Genomic DNA, 13,967 nt, shown 5'->3' with positions numbered 1-13,967 from the left:
TTTGCTAACACATTGCCTCCTTATGCAAGATGCTTCTGTTTTGGTTGTTGACGTAGCTGCAAAAAACACATGCTTTGTATCAGATTCAAACCAATTTTATTTACTATTTGGCCCAGGACAAGTTACTTAAACTTTAAAACTCAGGTTAGTAGTGGATATAGCTCAAGTGGTTGAGCACCTGCTTCCATGTACGAGGTCCTGGGTTCAATCCCTTGTACCTGCTTGAAAAAAAAACATAAAATTTAGTTTAAAAATACACATCCTGGGGAGCTGGTGTAGCTTAGTGGTTGAGTGCCATCTTCCTACATACAAGGTCCGGGTTCATTCCTGGCCTTGGGACCGCCAAAAACAAAACAAAACAAGACAAAAAAAAAAAAAAAAAAAAACAACGAATACTACCTGCCTTGTAGAATAGAAATCACAATCACATGGAAAATGCCCAGGGCAATGCCTATACACAGACAATAAATGGTAACTATTATTGTCGCCAGTCTAACTAATACTGCTGTATTTCCTTCTCTGGACCTGCAACAATATTTTCTCTTCTGGATGGCAGCAGAAGCCTGTGAGAGCAGATATGGCTCAAGCAATTGAGCACCTGCCTCCCACATTGGAGGTACTGAGTTTGGGTCTCTGTGCCCCCTAAAAAAAACCAGACAATGAGCAGACAACAATCACAAACAATGAGCAAAACAGACAAGCAAGCTGTGTGTTGGGGGGGGGAGGGGGAGATAAGTATTTTTAAAAATAGCTAAATTTTAAAAAGCCTGTGGAGTTGCCTTGGTTTGACGACAGAAGGAAAAAGGGTTTTAGAGCAATAAAGGATCTATGATTTTGTAGCCCAAAATTTCATTATAGCAAGATGAAATGGGGTCCACTATCAGCTAGCTAGTGACAACACCAGCTTTAGAACCTAAAGACTACAGTAGATTGTTTTAAAAAAAAAATTTTTTTTTAACTCTTGCTTTGGTTTATAGGACAAAAGAGAGGTTTCTGAGTGTAAAATTTAGCTTTTGAGAAGGCTGCTGGAAGAATGTTTATTGCTTTTATACTTTGTATTGAAGGCAGTGCAACTTATTTTCATTATTTTTCTTTATATTCCTCAATTAAGGTGAAAATATACTACCTTTGAGTCAGACAGATCTAGTGTGAACACTGACTCTGCCACTGACCAGAAGCCTAAATTGGCTACTTAACTTCTCTAGACCTGTTTCCTTACCCACCAAATGAAAAGCGTACCTGTTTTGGAAGGGTTGTCATGAGGAACAGAAAAAATATATGCAACACATCAAGCACAGTGCTTGGAACACAGCAGATTCTCAATAACATTATTAGCTAACATTAATGAGTACTGGCCACATTTCTAAGACGTGACATGAACGATCTCATCTCTACAATTACCCTGTGACTGTACAATTACCTCATTTTTCCAGAAGAGGTAACCAAGCTACAAAAATGTTAAATAGCTAGTAAGTGATGGAACTGGAATTCACCCCCTGGTAGTCTAACCATTTGGAATGTTTTCATACTTGACCAGGGAATTTAATTTGTTATGTCAGGCTTTGATATTCAGAAACTAAGAAATGAGAACAAATGTTGAGTGTCCATTATATGCAGGCACAATGCTAGGCAGTTTCAATAAGAGTTTTCTCATTTTAGTCAGTATTTAATCACTGTCTTTTTCACCTTTCAGAATTCATAGTATATTCTAGAATGCTGCAGATAAGAAGCTGCTTTATTTTGTAGTAAAATAGTGCAGCTCTTGTTTTCCAGGATTCTTTTTTTTTTTTTTTTTTCAATTTGAGGTACTAGGGTTGGGGATTGAACTCGGGACCTCATATGTGGGAAGCCAGTCAGTACTCACCACTGAGCCATATCAGCTCCCATTTTTCCAGGATACTTTATTGACACTCTTCCTCCAGAAGGTAAACCATGACATTAGTGTTTAGGGAATGAACTTTAATGAGATGCTGGGTCTGGAGATGCTACTAAAAAATGCGATATCTTTGCTTAGGAACTTTCATTTTTAGAAGCTGCTTAAGAACTTTTATTTTAAGTGGTTAATAATGAGCAAACATTATAACATTTCCAAGAAATACAAATGCTGTTTCCATTACATAGGCATTTTGTATGCAGGTTAATTTTTTAAAGTTCTTTAGAAGCCAGAGAGAGAATATCATCAGAGAAGGGAAGCTCTGAGGAAAGTAGAGATTCTTTAATAGCTCTCTTCTAGATTTATAGACTCTCAAATCTTAGAGTTGGAAAGACTTGGAGATCATATTGTCCAGTCTTGGACTCATTTTACAGATAAGGAAACCAGACCAAGAATAGATCTCAGGTTTCTTAACTCTTGGACCATAAATAAATTATTAACTAGAAATAACTGTATATAACTTCTGTTTGATAGAGTCTTTAGGTCGCACACTGTAGAATATCCATGCCAGCATCTTTCTTGGGTAGTTTCAGAATCCCACGTGGTGTGGGATCCCTTTAGTACAATGCAGTATGCATTTGACACAGTTGGTCTGGCAATGAAGAAACCAAACACGTATCCTCAGTCTTGGGTCCCAGCATAATTGGTGTGTAACATGCAGTTAATTGTACCCTAAGAAGCTTTAAAAAGATGGTATTTTAAGAATTGGATTAATCTGAAAAACAAGGATTTTATTTCTCTTTCACTTTTTCACACATCCACAGTTCCTGGGGGTAAATAGGGGCATTCACTCTAGTGGGTGGGTGAAGGGAGGCATATACAAAAGCCCAGAGGCCTGAGACAAAACAGGATGTTTGGGGACCTTCAAAGAGTTGGTGTGGTGAGAACACACTGATTCCACGGAGCCCAGTCTGTGGAACACAATTCAAGATTGACGGCAGTAGGGTGCTACTGAAGGATTTAAAGCAGGGGAGTCACACAAATATAGGTACTTGTAATTATTTTTTTAATCACACAAATACATGAATACATTCTTACATAAATTCAAACACTAAATATGGAACCAAAACTCTCCTTCACCACCCCTTCCATCCCCAATTCCTCCTCAGAGGTAACCACTCTTCTGTTCAATGTGTATTCTTCCAAACCTTTAAAAAAATGCATTCACTTATGTATGTGTATACATAGCAATATACCTAGGGTTATTTTGTAGGTGTAATTTAAAACTAATATCCTGTCAAAAGATCAGTTAAGAGGGATAGTACTTGGGTTTGGACAATTCTGAGAGCCAGGTGACCATCTCTTCACTTTGCTTGGTGTTCACAGTATATTTTATAAACATTCCAATTGTTTAGTGTGATTCTCACACAGGGATTAGTGCTGTGGGAATCATATGGCAGGCCCCAGACACAACAGCTGCAAACCCTCACAGCCGTGCCCACAAAGTCTGCCTTCCCTGTGCCCTGGGTCAAAGGTTTGTTGTCTGCAGTTGTGCATTACAGGACAGCTGAAATTCACAGATATTAAGTGTTCCTTGTTCAGATTAGGAAATAGACAATGTGCTTGCCAAGTGTTCTAGAATAACTGAGGACCCGAACATGACCATAGGGTCTTTTTCTATAGGAAACATTATTTTTAGTTTGTTCTTTTATGTTGCAATAAAAGTAGATATGTAATAAAACATATCTATCTATATAGATTTTTTAAAAATCAACAATCAAGCCTAAATTTACTACCAAGTTACTGTATATCCTAACGTATACAGGAATATGCATAGCTAAGGTCTCATTAGGGCAATTATTGTAAGTAAGGTCTAGGGATGTGGGGTCTAAGGAATAGTTTTAGGAATACATGTGGATAAATTTATTTATTCATTCATTGAATATACATGTAGTACCTTTTATGGGCCAGATTGTGTACTAAGCTCCCAGCCCATCTGGGGAGATATACCAATAACTAATGTGATGAGTATCCATAATGGGCTTTACAGACATCCACTGATTTGCCAGTTAGTCCATTCATTAAAGCCTCCAAGATTAAAATCTTTCTATGAAATATGCCCCATACACCTATATGGTGTTTATAATAAAAGATTACTTCCTGTGACTGACTTGAAATTCCAAAAGAGGTGATTTGGAGAAAATCAGGCAACGGAGTCCCCGTGCTCTTGGGAAAATGATTGGGATTTGTCCAAGTTCTAGACTGGGACCCAAGACTCTTGTGAGTGGGAGGGCAGAGGTCATGACTAAGCATGCAATTTATTCAAAATATCTCCTGACCTTGTAAGAAATAAATCTTCTTCTAGAAGATAATAAGGTTCACCTGATTGTGAAGAAGAAAAGAATTTATTCTCAATCTTGCAAGAAGGGGCGCACAACCAGAAAACACGGCTGGTGCACCGAACAAAGAAAAATGACAGGGGAAACGGACTTTGGCCCAGTGGTTAGGGCGTCCGTCTACCATATGGGAGGTCCGCGGTTCAAACCCCGGGCCTCCTTGACCCGTGTGGAGCTGGCCATGCGCAGCGCTGATGCGCGCAAGGAGTGCCGTGCCACGCAAGGGTGTCCCCCGCGTGGGGGAGCCCCACGCGCAAGGAGTGCGCCCATGAGGAGAGCCGCCCAGCGTGAAAAGAAAGAGCAGCCTGCCCAGGAATGGCGCCGCCCACACTTCCGTGCCGCTGACGACAACAGAAGCGGACAAAGAAACAAGACGCAGCAAATAGACACCAAGAACAGACAACCAGGGGAGGGGGGAAATTAAATAAATAAATAAATCTTTAAAAAAAAAAAAAAAGAAAGATGACAGAATTTATACCCCTAAACCTAGCACGCAAGTGCTTTCTCTGTTTCTCCATAAACTGGATACTTCAGAGGTTACAACCTATCCGAGAAGATCTAACTTTCCTGCGTAAAAGCTGTGATTAACCGCTTCCCCCCACTGCATTCCAACCATTTTAGTTTTTACCTGCTCCCTTTTGCCAAATAAGGAATGGAATTTAGTGCTGAATTGGTATTGACTTAGCTCTTTTTTGGACATCTTTTTTTTTACTGCCTATAGGACTGGCTTAATCTGGTTTCCTTTGTTCCTGCTTAACCCAGGAGTGGGAGACTGAGGAAGTAGGCTGCCAGGTTATATTAATTAATATTTTCTTCCTTCATATGAAAACTAAACTAATCTTTGTTTCTTACAATTGCCTCTCTTTTTTTTTTAACTCTTTTCAGTTTTCACATTTTCATTCTTTAAATTTTCTAAGCACTATCTCACACTCTTCATCATGGGGATCTTCTTTAAGGGGGTACAGATTGTTTTGCCTATACTGTATGGGCATTTGTTTGGCTAGGGTGGTTTCAATGAGTCTTTGAACTAGCCCTTGGGCCCATGGAATGATACAGCATCCGACTGTGGTAAGCACCGCAGCTGAGATAATGAGGGAAGTTAAGATGGACAGTGCAACCCCTTTCCATTTTCCAAACCAATTTTCAAGCCACCCTGTGAGTGAATTGCTAATGCCAGAATTCTCTGCTAATTCCCCAGATAGGGCTGTTAGGCCTTGTAAAGCTTTAGTGATAGTTCTGTCAGGGGCAGTGTTATTAGGGATGAACGTACAGCAACTACCTCCAATCATAACACAGACTCCCCCTTTCTCAGCTGGCATCGTATTTAAGGCCATTCTATCTTCCCATGCCATTCTGCTAGTAGCATCTAATTGTTCTGCAATTCCCTTAACTGCATTCCTGGTGTAATTAATAAATCTGTTGATTATAATAACTATAATTAATCAAATCTCCATTTTTATTAATGGTGACCCACCAGAACAAGAATGACTCAAACCCAGCTGCTACCTGATTTCTAGTATTAAATTCATCTGGGACTCCTTGGGGAACTCCTCTATTGTTTAGATAGATCCGTGCATCAAGAACCAAGTAAACTTCTTTTCTCTCTCCCTCCCTGGGATGTTATTTTCGCTTCTTTTTTTTTAATGCCAAGGTGAATGGGATAGCCAATTGGACCAGAGCACAGGTTCCACCCCACCTCTCAGGCAGTATTGGTTGGAGAACACCCTTTCCACAGTACCACCACAGGTCTGCTCGAGGTTTGACCAAACTGGAGAAATTGTCAGTACAATCACTGCTTACATTTCACACTTGTGTACATGAGGCCACAGTTCCAAGGTCCCAGAATCCCCCCTGTTTAGAGAGACAAGCAGAGTGATAAGCAAAGCGTTTCCCTGGGCCCAGACAGGAGGCAGGTATGGCCTTGATGTTTCCATTTCTGACTGGTGGGAAGAGCGAGGACAACGTACTACAGTTTTTACCAGGAGTAGCATTTTGGAAGAGTAGTATCGTGCCCTTAAACTCCTTTACATGCTTTTCCATACCTAGTAGAAAGGGTACAATATGAGCTGTGGGTCAGCCTGTTGCACAAGTGTAACAGTTGCTTTCGTTTAGAATCTGGACTGTATATTTGATCCATTCTACCCAGGCATTTGTGTCCCTATATCCTGTCTCTATTTCTATGATTTGCTTTAAATTTTTGCCTTAAGTATCCTGACTGCTTTGGGATCATTTTGAATTGGGGAACTGGCTTTTGGTTGGTTTTCCTAAGAGTTAGCTGGAGAGGGCATGGTCGATGTTAAATCTACAGGGGGAGGAAGGACTCAGATATGGAACTTTCCCAGAGGATCTTTACCTGTAATGTCTGCTCCCATTTCATATACCCTATTGACTACTTGGTCCCTGGTGCTGCTCCCAGTTACTAGTTATTACTACTGGATTGCACTGATGACTTTTGCAGTCTGGCAGGGTATTACCTTTTAAAAAAGTTATCTTACCCTTTAATGGCCTTGAACTTGGTGAGACCCATTCCATATTCACCACCCATCGCTTATACTGGGTAGTCCACCATACCTCATCCCAGGAGGGGCAGGGGGGGTTCAACTATAACCACTCCCCACTGACTCTGGGCATAGGTATTTATTTTCCCCACTCAGCCATCACTGGTACTCTCAATTCCCACAGTCTATTACTTGGTAGTCAAACTGCACCGTCTGGGACTCCAGACCTTCAGGTACGTTTCAGCTCCCCCTCCCCCCACCTCGCCCCCAGTTATTGTTTTTTTCAGTGTGATCTTTAAGGGATCTGGGGCTGAAATTATTTTCCGAGACTCAGATGAAGTTTTCGGGTACTTATCGTCTGGTTCAGGTACTGGTCTTTACTTGAGTGTAATGAGTTCAACCTTTTTCTGCTGTTTCAGTTGTCAACAAGACTTGATAAGGTCTTTCCCAGGTTGGTTGGAGTTTGGACTCTTTCCACCACTTGACTAGGACCCAGCTGCCAGGTTGGTGTTGGTGGACTGCAAATTCAAGAGGCGGAGTCTGAGCCAGCAAACCTTGATGTCTGAGGGATGACAAAGTAGAAGACAAGGCCAGTATACAATTTTGAAGAAAGAGATCCTTTGACTCAAAGGAGGGGAGTTCTCCAGACTTCCCAGGGAAGGGCAGACCAAAAAGCATTTTATAAGGAGAAATTCCCAGTTCCCTCCTAGGGGCAGTTTGGATTCTTAACAGAGCTATCGATAAACATTTATTTATTTATTTATTTAAATTATTATTTTTTTAAAGATTTATTTATTTATGTCTCTCCCTTTCCCCCATCCCTCCCCCTCCCTAGGTGTCTGCTCTCTCTGTCCATTCATTGTGTGTTCCTCTGTGACCGTTTCTATCTCCGCGGCACCTCTCAGCGGCACCGGGAATGTGTCTCTTTTTGTTGCATCATCTTGCTGTGTCAGTGCTCCGTGTGGGCGGCGCCATTCCTGGGCAGGCTGCACTTCCTTTCGCGCTGGGCGCCTCTCCTTACGGGGTGCACTCCTTGCACATGGGGCTCCCCTACACAGGGGACACCCCTGCGTGGCAGGGCACTCCTTGCTCACATCAGCACTGCGCATGGGCCAGCTCCACACAGGTCAAGGAGGCCTGGGGTTTGAACCGCGGACTTCCCATGTGGTAGGCAGACGCCCTATCCATTGGGCCAAGTCCGTTTCCCTTGATAAACATTTAACCCATGGTAATTTGGTTTCTAAGACCAACTTAGAGAGATTTTTTTTTTTTTTTTTTTAAGATTTGGTTCATTCTTCCCACTTTCCCTGAGGATGGCAGTGACTACCATTGTCTGAATCTATATTTTCTACTAACCCATATCGGGGAATGATTTGTTCAAGGATAATTTTTGAAGTCCCTGATGCTGTAGCTGAAGCAAGAGGGTATGCTTTTACCCACCCTGTCAGGTGATCCACAATAACCAGAACATACTTTAGTTGACCTACAGGGGGCATTTCAGTATAATCAACCTGAATGCTCTGGAACAGTCTGGGGACGGGCTCCCTCCCCACTGGCACTTGTTTTCTTAAAACTTTCTTATTAACTTTCTGACAGATTATGTACCATTCACTTACTTGTTTGGCTATAGTATAAAAGCCCATACACCCAAAATGCTTGAGGACCAGGTCACACATGGCCTGTACTCCCCAGTGACTCCCTTGGTGCAAAACCGCTAGTACTTCCCTCATTATTTGCTTGTTCAACATCTGCCGGCCGTCTGGGAGGAGCCTCTTCCCTTGGCTATCTAAGGTTGCTCCCAATTGTTCTAGTTTTTTTAATTTCCTTCTCAGAGAATACAGAGATTTCAATTTCTTTGGGGATGGAGGGTCAGGACCATCAGTTCCAGAGAGAAACAGAGGGAAGCCTCTTTGGCCTTCTCATCAGCCAATCTGTTGCCTTTTGCTTCAAAAGTATGCATTTCTGATGCCCATTTATATGTACCACAGATAATTTCCTTAGTAAGAGCAGACTGGCTAACACTTGTTTTATCAGTTCCACATGGACTAATTCCTTCCCTCTGCTATTGATTAATCCCCTTTCTTCCCAAATTTTTCCAAAGATGTGGACCATACCAAAGGCATATTTAGAATCTGTGTAGACTGTACCATCTTTTTTCTCTAATAATTTAAGGACTTGATTTAATGCATACAGCTCACAAGTTTGAGCTGACCAATCATTGGGCAGTCGGCCAGCTTCTTTCACCTCACAAGTTAGTCCATCAACAACAGCAGAGCCATTGTGCCTTTTTCCTTCCAGGACCCTAGAAGACCCATCTATAAACAACTTTTCCCCTGAATGTAAGGGAAGCTTCCTGTGGTCAGGCTGGACTCAGGTTTGGTATTCAATTAAGCCTAAACAATCATGATGTTCAGTAGTTTCTATGTTGTTGGGACCTTTCCAAAGGAAAGAAGCTGGGTTCAGACTATGATCAAATGTCAGTATTAAATCATCTTTTTCCATTAGAATCGCCTCACATTTCAGATTTTGGGAATCCATTAACCACCTTCCTGCTTTTTGAGAAAAATAGTCCTGACCTGATGAGGGGTGCTAACAACTAAGGCCCCTCCAAAGGTCAGTTTCCTGCTTTCTTCTACTAAAAGAGCAGTTGCTGCCACAGCCGAAAACACTCTGGCCATCCCCCGGAGACAGGGTCCAGGATTTTAGAAAGAAAGGCCACAGGCTTTCTTTGGTCCCCCCAGATCTGGGTTAGGACTCCCAAGGCTGTCCCCTTATCCACTGTAACAAACAGATGTAAAAGTTTTTCCAGGGAGGGGAGGGTTAGAACAGGGGCTTGTACCAATGCCCGTTTGAGCCCCTCTAAGGCCTTTACTTCCTCCTCTTTCTATTCTAACTTGTCAGGCTCCTCCTCCAACAGTTTTTGGTATAACCCCTTGGTTTGGGATGCATAAGAATCTATCCATAATCTACAATATCCCACCAATCCCAAAAATCTTTTAAGTTCTCTTTTTGTCCGGGGAAGAGGTAATTCAGTAATGACCTGGATTCTTTCCGGATTTATCTACTTCCTTCCCTCACTAATGAGATGACCCAGGTGTTTTACTTCCTTTTTTACAAATTGTAGCTTACTTTTTGACACTCTTAGCCCTTGATCTCCCAGGAAATTCAATAAGCTCTTTGTAGTTTGGACCACTATCTGTCTTTCTTCACCTGATGATAGCATATCATCTACATATTGTAAAAGGGAAATTTCAGATGGGACTGCAAATTTCTCCAATACTTTTTCAGTTCCTGCCCAAAGAGGTTGGGGGATTCTGTGAAGCCTTGGGGTAAAACTGTCCACCTATATTGCTGTTTTCTTCCTGTACAGGGATCCTCCCACTCAAAGGTAAACAAGTCTCTACTCTCTGGATCAAGGGGACAGGCCCAAAAGGCATCCTTTAGATCTATTACACTAAACAAGTTATGATGGCAGGGGATCTTACTAAGGAGAGTGTGTGGGTTTGGGACTACTGGGTGTTGAACCTGAATGATTTGATTAATGGCCCTTAGATCCTGTACCATCCACCAACTACTATCTGATTTCTGAATGGGCAAGATAGAAGAATTGAAGGGGGAAATGAGGGCTCCAAGAGTCCATCCTGAAGGCCTTTCGATGACGGGTTGAAGTCCCTGCCTCCCCTTAGGGGGAAAAGGATGTTGTCTTCAACAAATAATTTTTCCTTCCTTTTTCAATTTGATTTTAATAGGGGGTACCTGCAAACCCCCTCTCTTCCCTTCTCTCACCCACACTTCCTCTCTGATATCTTTTTCATCTTCTTCAGTGAGCATGACTAAGACTACTTCTATCTGCCCATCCCTTCCTTCCAAATCCAAACCCATGAATACTATTAAGTTCCTTCCCAACAAATTACTCCTGGCTTCTGGGATGTACAACAAAGGGCTTACAATATGATTGTCTTCCCAACAAATATTAGTGGAAGAAAGAATGGGGACCTCAAATCCTTCTCCTTTTACCCCTGAGACTGTAAGGGAACTGCCAGAGAGTTTGGACCCTCTGGGAAGAGAAGTGACAGAGGATCGGGCTGTGCCAGTGTCCACTAGAAATGTAATTTCTTCCTAATATGGGCCCACCCTTAGACTTACTAAAGGCTCCCAGTGGGCTTTAGAAGTGAGGAGCCTCAGACCCACCCCCCAATCCTCAAAATTCATGAAGAGGATTATCCCACTCTCTTTCTTTAAACTTGGGCATTCCCTTTTGAAATGACCAGGCCTCCCACAGTGATAGCACCCTGCAGAGCCTTGCATTCTCCTTGCCCCCCTATCTAAATAAGCCCATTTTGCATCTTTATCTCACCCCTGCCAGTTCCCTCCCTGACTGTCTCCAATCTTTTCCTAACTATTTGATCATTTGCACTTATTATAACCTTTGCTTTCTGTTTCTGCTTTTCCTCCTTTCTCCTTAGAAACACTTTCTGGGACTCTCTCAATAACTCTTTGAATGGCTTATCCATCCATCCTTCTATTTTCTGAATCTTCTTCTGAATGTCAGGCCAAGAACCTTTCACAGAGTTGACTTAACATTCCCTGAGCTACAGGATCATCAGGGTCCATCCCTGAATATTTCCTCACTTGGTCTCTCAATTGTTGCAGGTAAGCAGAGGGAGTTTCATTCTTCTTCTGGGCTACTTCAAAGGTCTTATTCAAGTTTTGAGATTTGGGTACCGCCAATTTGATCCCCTGTATAATGAGGTCTCTAAGATCTTTCATTTGTGCTCTGTCCCCCAGGTCATTATTATCCCAGTTAGGGTCTGTTCTGCTGCCATTACCCCCTGTTCAGGCCAATGCTGTCATTTCCACTCCTTCACAGTTGCCCTCCACACCATTCCTCTTTCTTCTCCCATAAAGAGGATATTCAGTATGGATGTAAGTCCAGGTCAGGTGTATAAACTAGGACCTAGGAATTGATCTACTTGTTCAGCCAGCCCCACTGGATCTTCCATTAGTGATTTCATCTCCTTTTTGAAGTTCCTTACTTCAGTATTTGTCAATGGAGCATTTACATAGCCAATCTCCCCTGGCCCCATTGGTACTTTTCTCAGCAGATACAAAGGCTCAATGGAGTTTTGTTGTTTCACTGTCTTCTCTTCAGGTGCTCTGGGGAATGGAAAATTTTGTATATCTTTCTTACACTGTTCCAATTCTTTCCTCTGCTGTTGATGGGTTGTAACTGGGGGGGCTGTTGGCCCTGCTTGATTCCCCAGTTCCCCAGGGTTTACAATGGGTTCTATTGGGCCCTCCAACTCAATGGCCCTTCTCCTGGGATGGGAGGGGGAACATAAGGGAGGAGGGAGATTAGACAAGGGGTTCCAAGGTTTAGTGTCTACAGCTTTTGTTTCTGCAGCCTCAGTTTCTGCAAGCTTAGTCTCGGGGTCTAGATTTTCAGCTTTCACAGAATAGAAAGTGGCCCCCTTTCCTTTTAACCAGCGCACAGCATGGTCAGACTCTTTGGAGAAGGGTGTTTTTTCATTAACATACAGTACAAGGTCAGCACAAAGCCAATTCTCATCTGTTCTGTATTTTGGCCAGAATACATCAGGCAGTATAATACTTTCCTTAGTCTAGATACAACAGCAGTATTTAATTATTTTCTTCTTGCCTTTTCCCTTGGTCCAATCACTATGGGTCCAATGCCTTAACATCCTCCCTAAAGGACTATCTGGAGGAATGTCTCCGGGGGATCCTACAGATAACCCCTTCCCCTTTTTCCCAGTCAACTGACTGCCTCTATTTCCATTCTGAATCTTGTCTGGGTCTCTTTCTCTTGAATCTTTCGCTTTGTCCGTCTCTGGCCCTTTCCCTCACGGGAGAAGGGAAATGCGAATTGGGACTCCGCACTCACTTCATGCCATATGTCACACATCTCATGCATGCACAGACTCATCAGAATTCCTTACCACCAAGGTAATATTAAATAGCCTTTGTTCTTACCTTGGTCCATGTATGGAGTTACGCAGTCAACAAGAGGCAGATTTTCCATTCCCTTTTTCTCATTCACAATCAGCAGATCTAAGCGTCTGTTCTTAGGCCTCTTGGCTGCCAGAGGTGAGGCTCCTGCCAGTGGAGTCCAAGACCGCTTCAAGAGCAGGGCGTGCCTCCCCATAGTCCACCCCAGGGGTCTGCTTTCTGAAGCTACAGAATCCTGGATGAGCCCCCAAAGCTGTAAGAAATAAATCTTCTTCTAGAAGATAATAAGGTTCACCCAATTGTGGAGAAGAAAAGAATTTATTTTCAATCTTGCAAGAAGGGGCACACAACCAGAAAACATGGCTGGCATGCCAAACAAAGAAAAAGGACAGAATTTATACCCCTAAGCCTAGCATGCAAGCCCTTTCTCTGTTTCTCCATAGATTGGATACTTCAGAGGTTGCAACCTATCCGAGAAGATCTAACTTTCCTGCACAAAAGTTTTTGATTAACTGCTTTCCCCATTGCATTCCAACCATTTTAGTTTTTACCTGCTCCCTTTTGCCAAATAAGGAATGGAAATTAGTGCTGAATTGGTATTGACTTAGCTCTTTTTTGGGCATTTTTCTTTTACTGCCTATAGGACTGACTTAAGCTAGTTTCCTTTGTTTCTGTTTAACCTGGGAGTAGGAGGCTGAGGCAGTAGGCTGCCAGGTTACATTGATTAATATTTTCTTCCTTCATGTGAAAACTAATCTTTGTTTCTTACAACTTTAGTCCCAGGGACACATGTCTGAGTAAGATCAAGGTCCAAAGGCCCATTTAAACAGGGTATAGATATGCTTTCCCTAAACAGATTAGGGAGAAGCACTTTCAACAGGACCTTTTTACAGGATCCCTAAATAACTTCAGACAAGATTTACCTTTTATTCAATTGTACACACTATTTCAGTGCAAACCTGCAATTATTTTACTGAGAAAGGTTGTAGTGGCCTCTGCAACATCTTGCTTAAGAACAATGATCATATTCTCTATCTCTTTAAAGGGACAGTGAAGGAGTGGGAGACTCCATGGGATTAAATTCCCGGAAATCCCCCAGACTGCCAGCAAAGGCTGGAAAGGAAGGTGAGGGTGCTAGATGTAGAGGACTACGGAGGCGTCTGGTTGTGCCAGAGGAGGGGGCATTGTCAAGAAAAGAGTATACAAAGCCCTGGTCACCAACACCTGGACTTA

This window comes from Dasypus novemcinctus, chromosome 3 (assembly GCF_030445035.2).
Source record: "Dasypus novemcinctus isolate mDasNov1 chromosome 3, mDasNov1.1.hap2, whole genome shotgun sequence".
Taxonomy (NCBI): domain Eukaryota; kingdom Metazoa; phylum Chordata; class Mammalia; order Cingulata; family Dasypodidae; genus Dasypus; species Dasypus novemcinctus.
Note: the sequence above shows the minus strand (reverse complement) of the source record.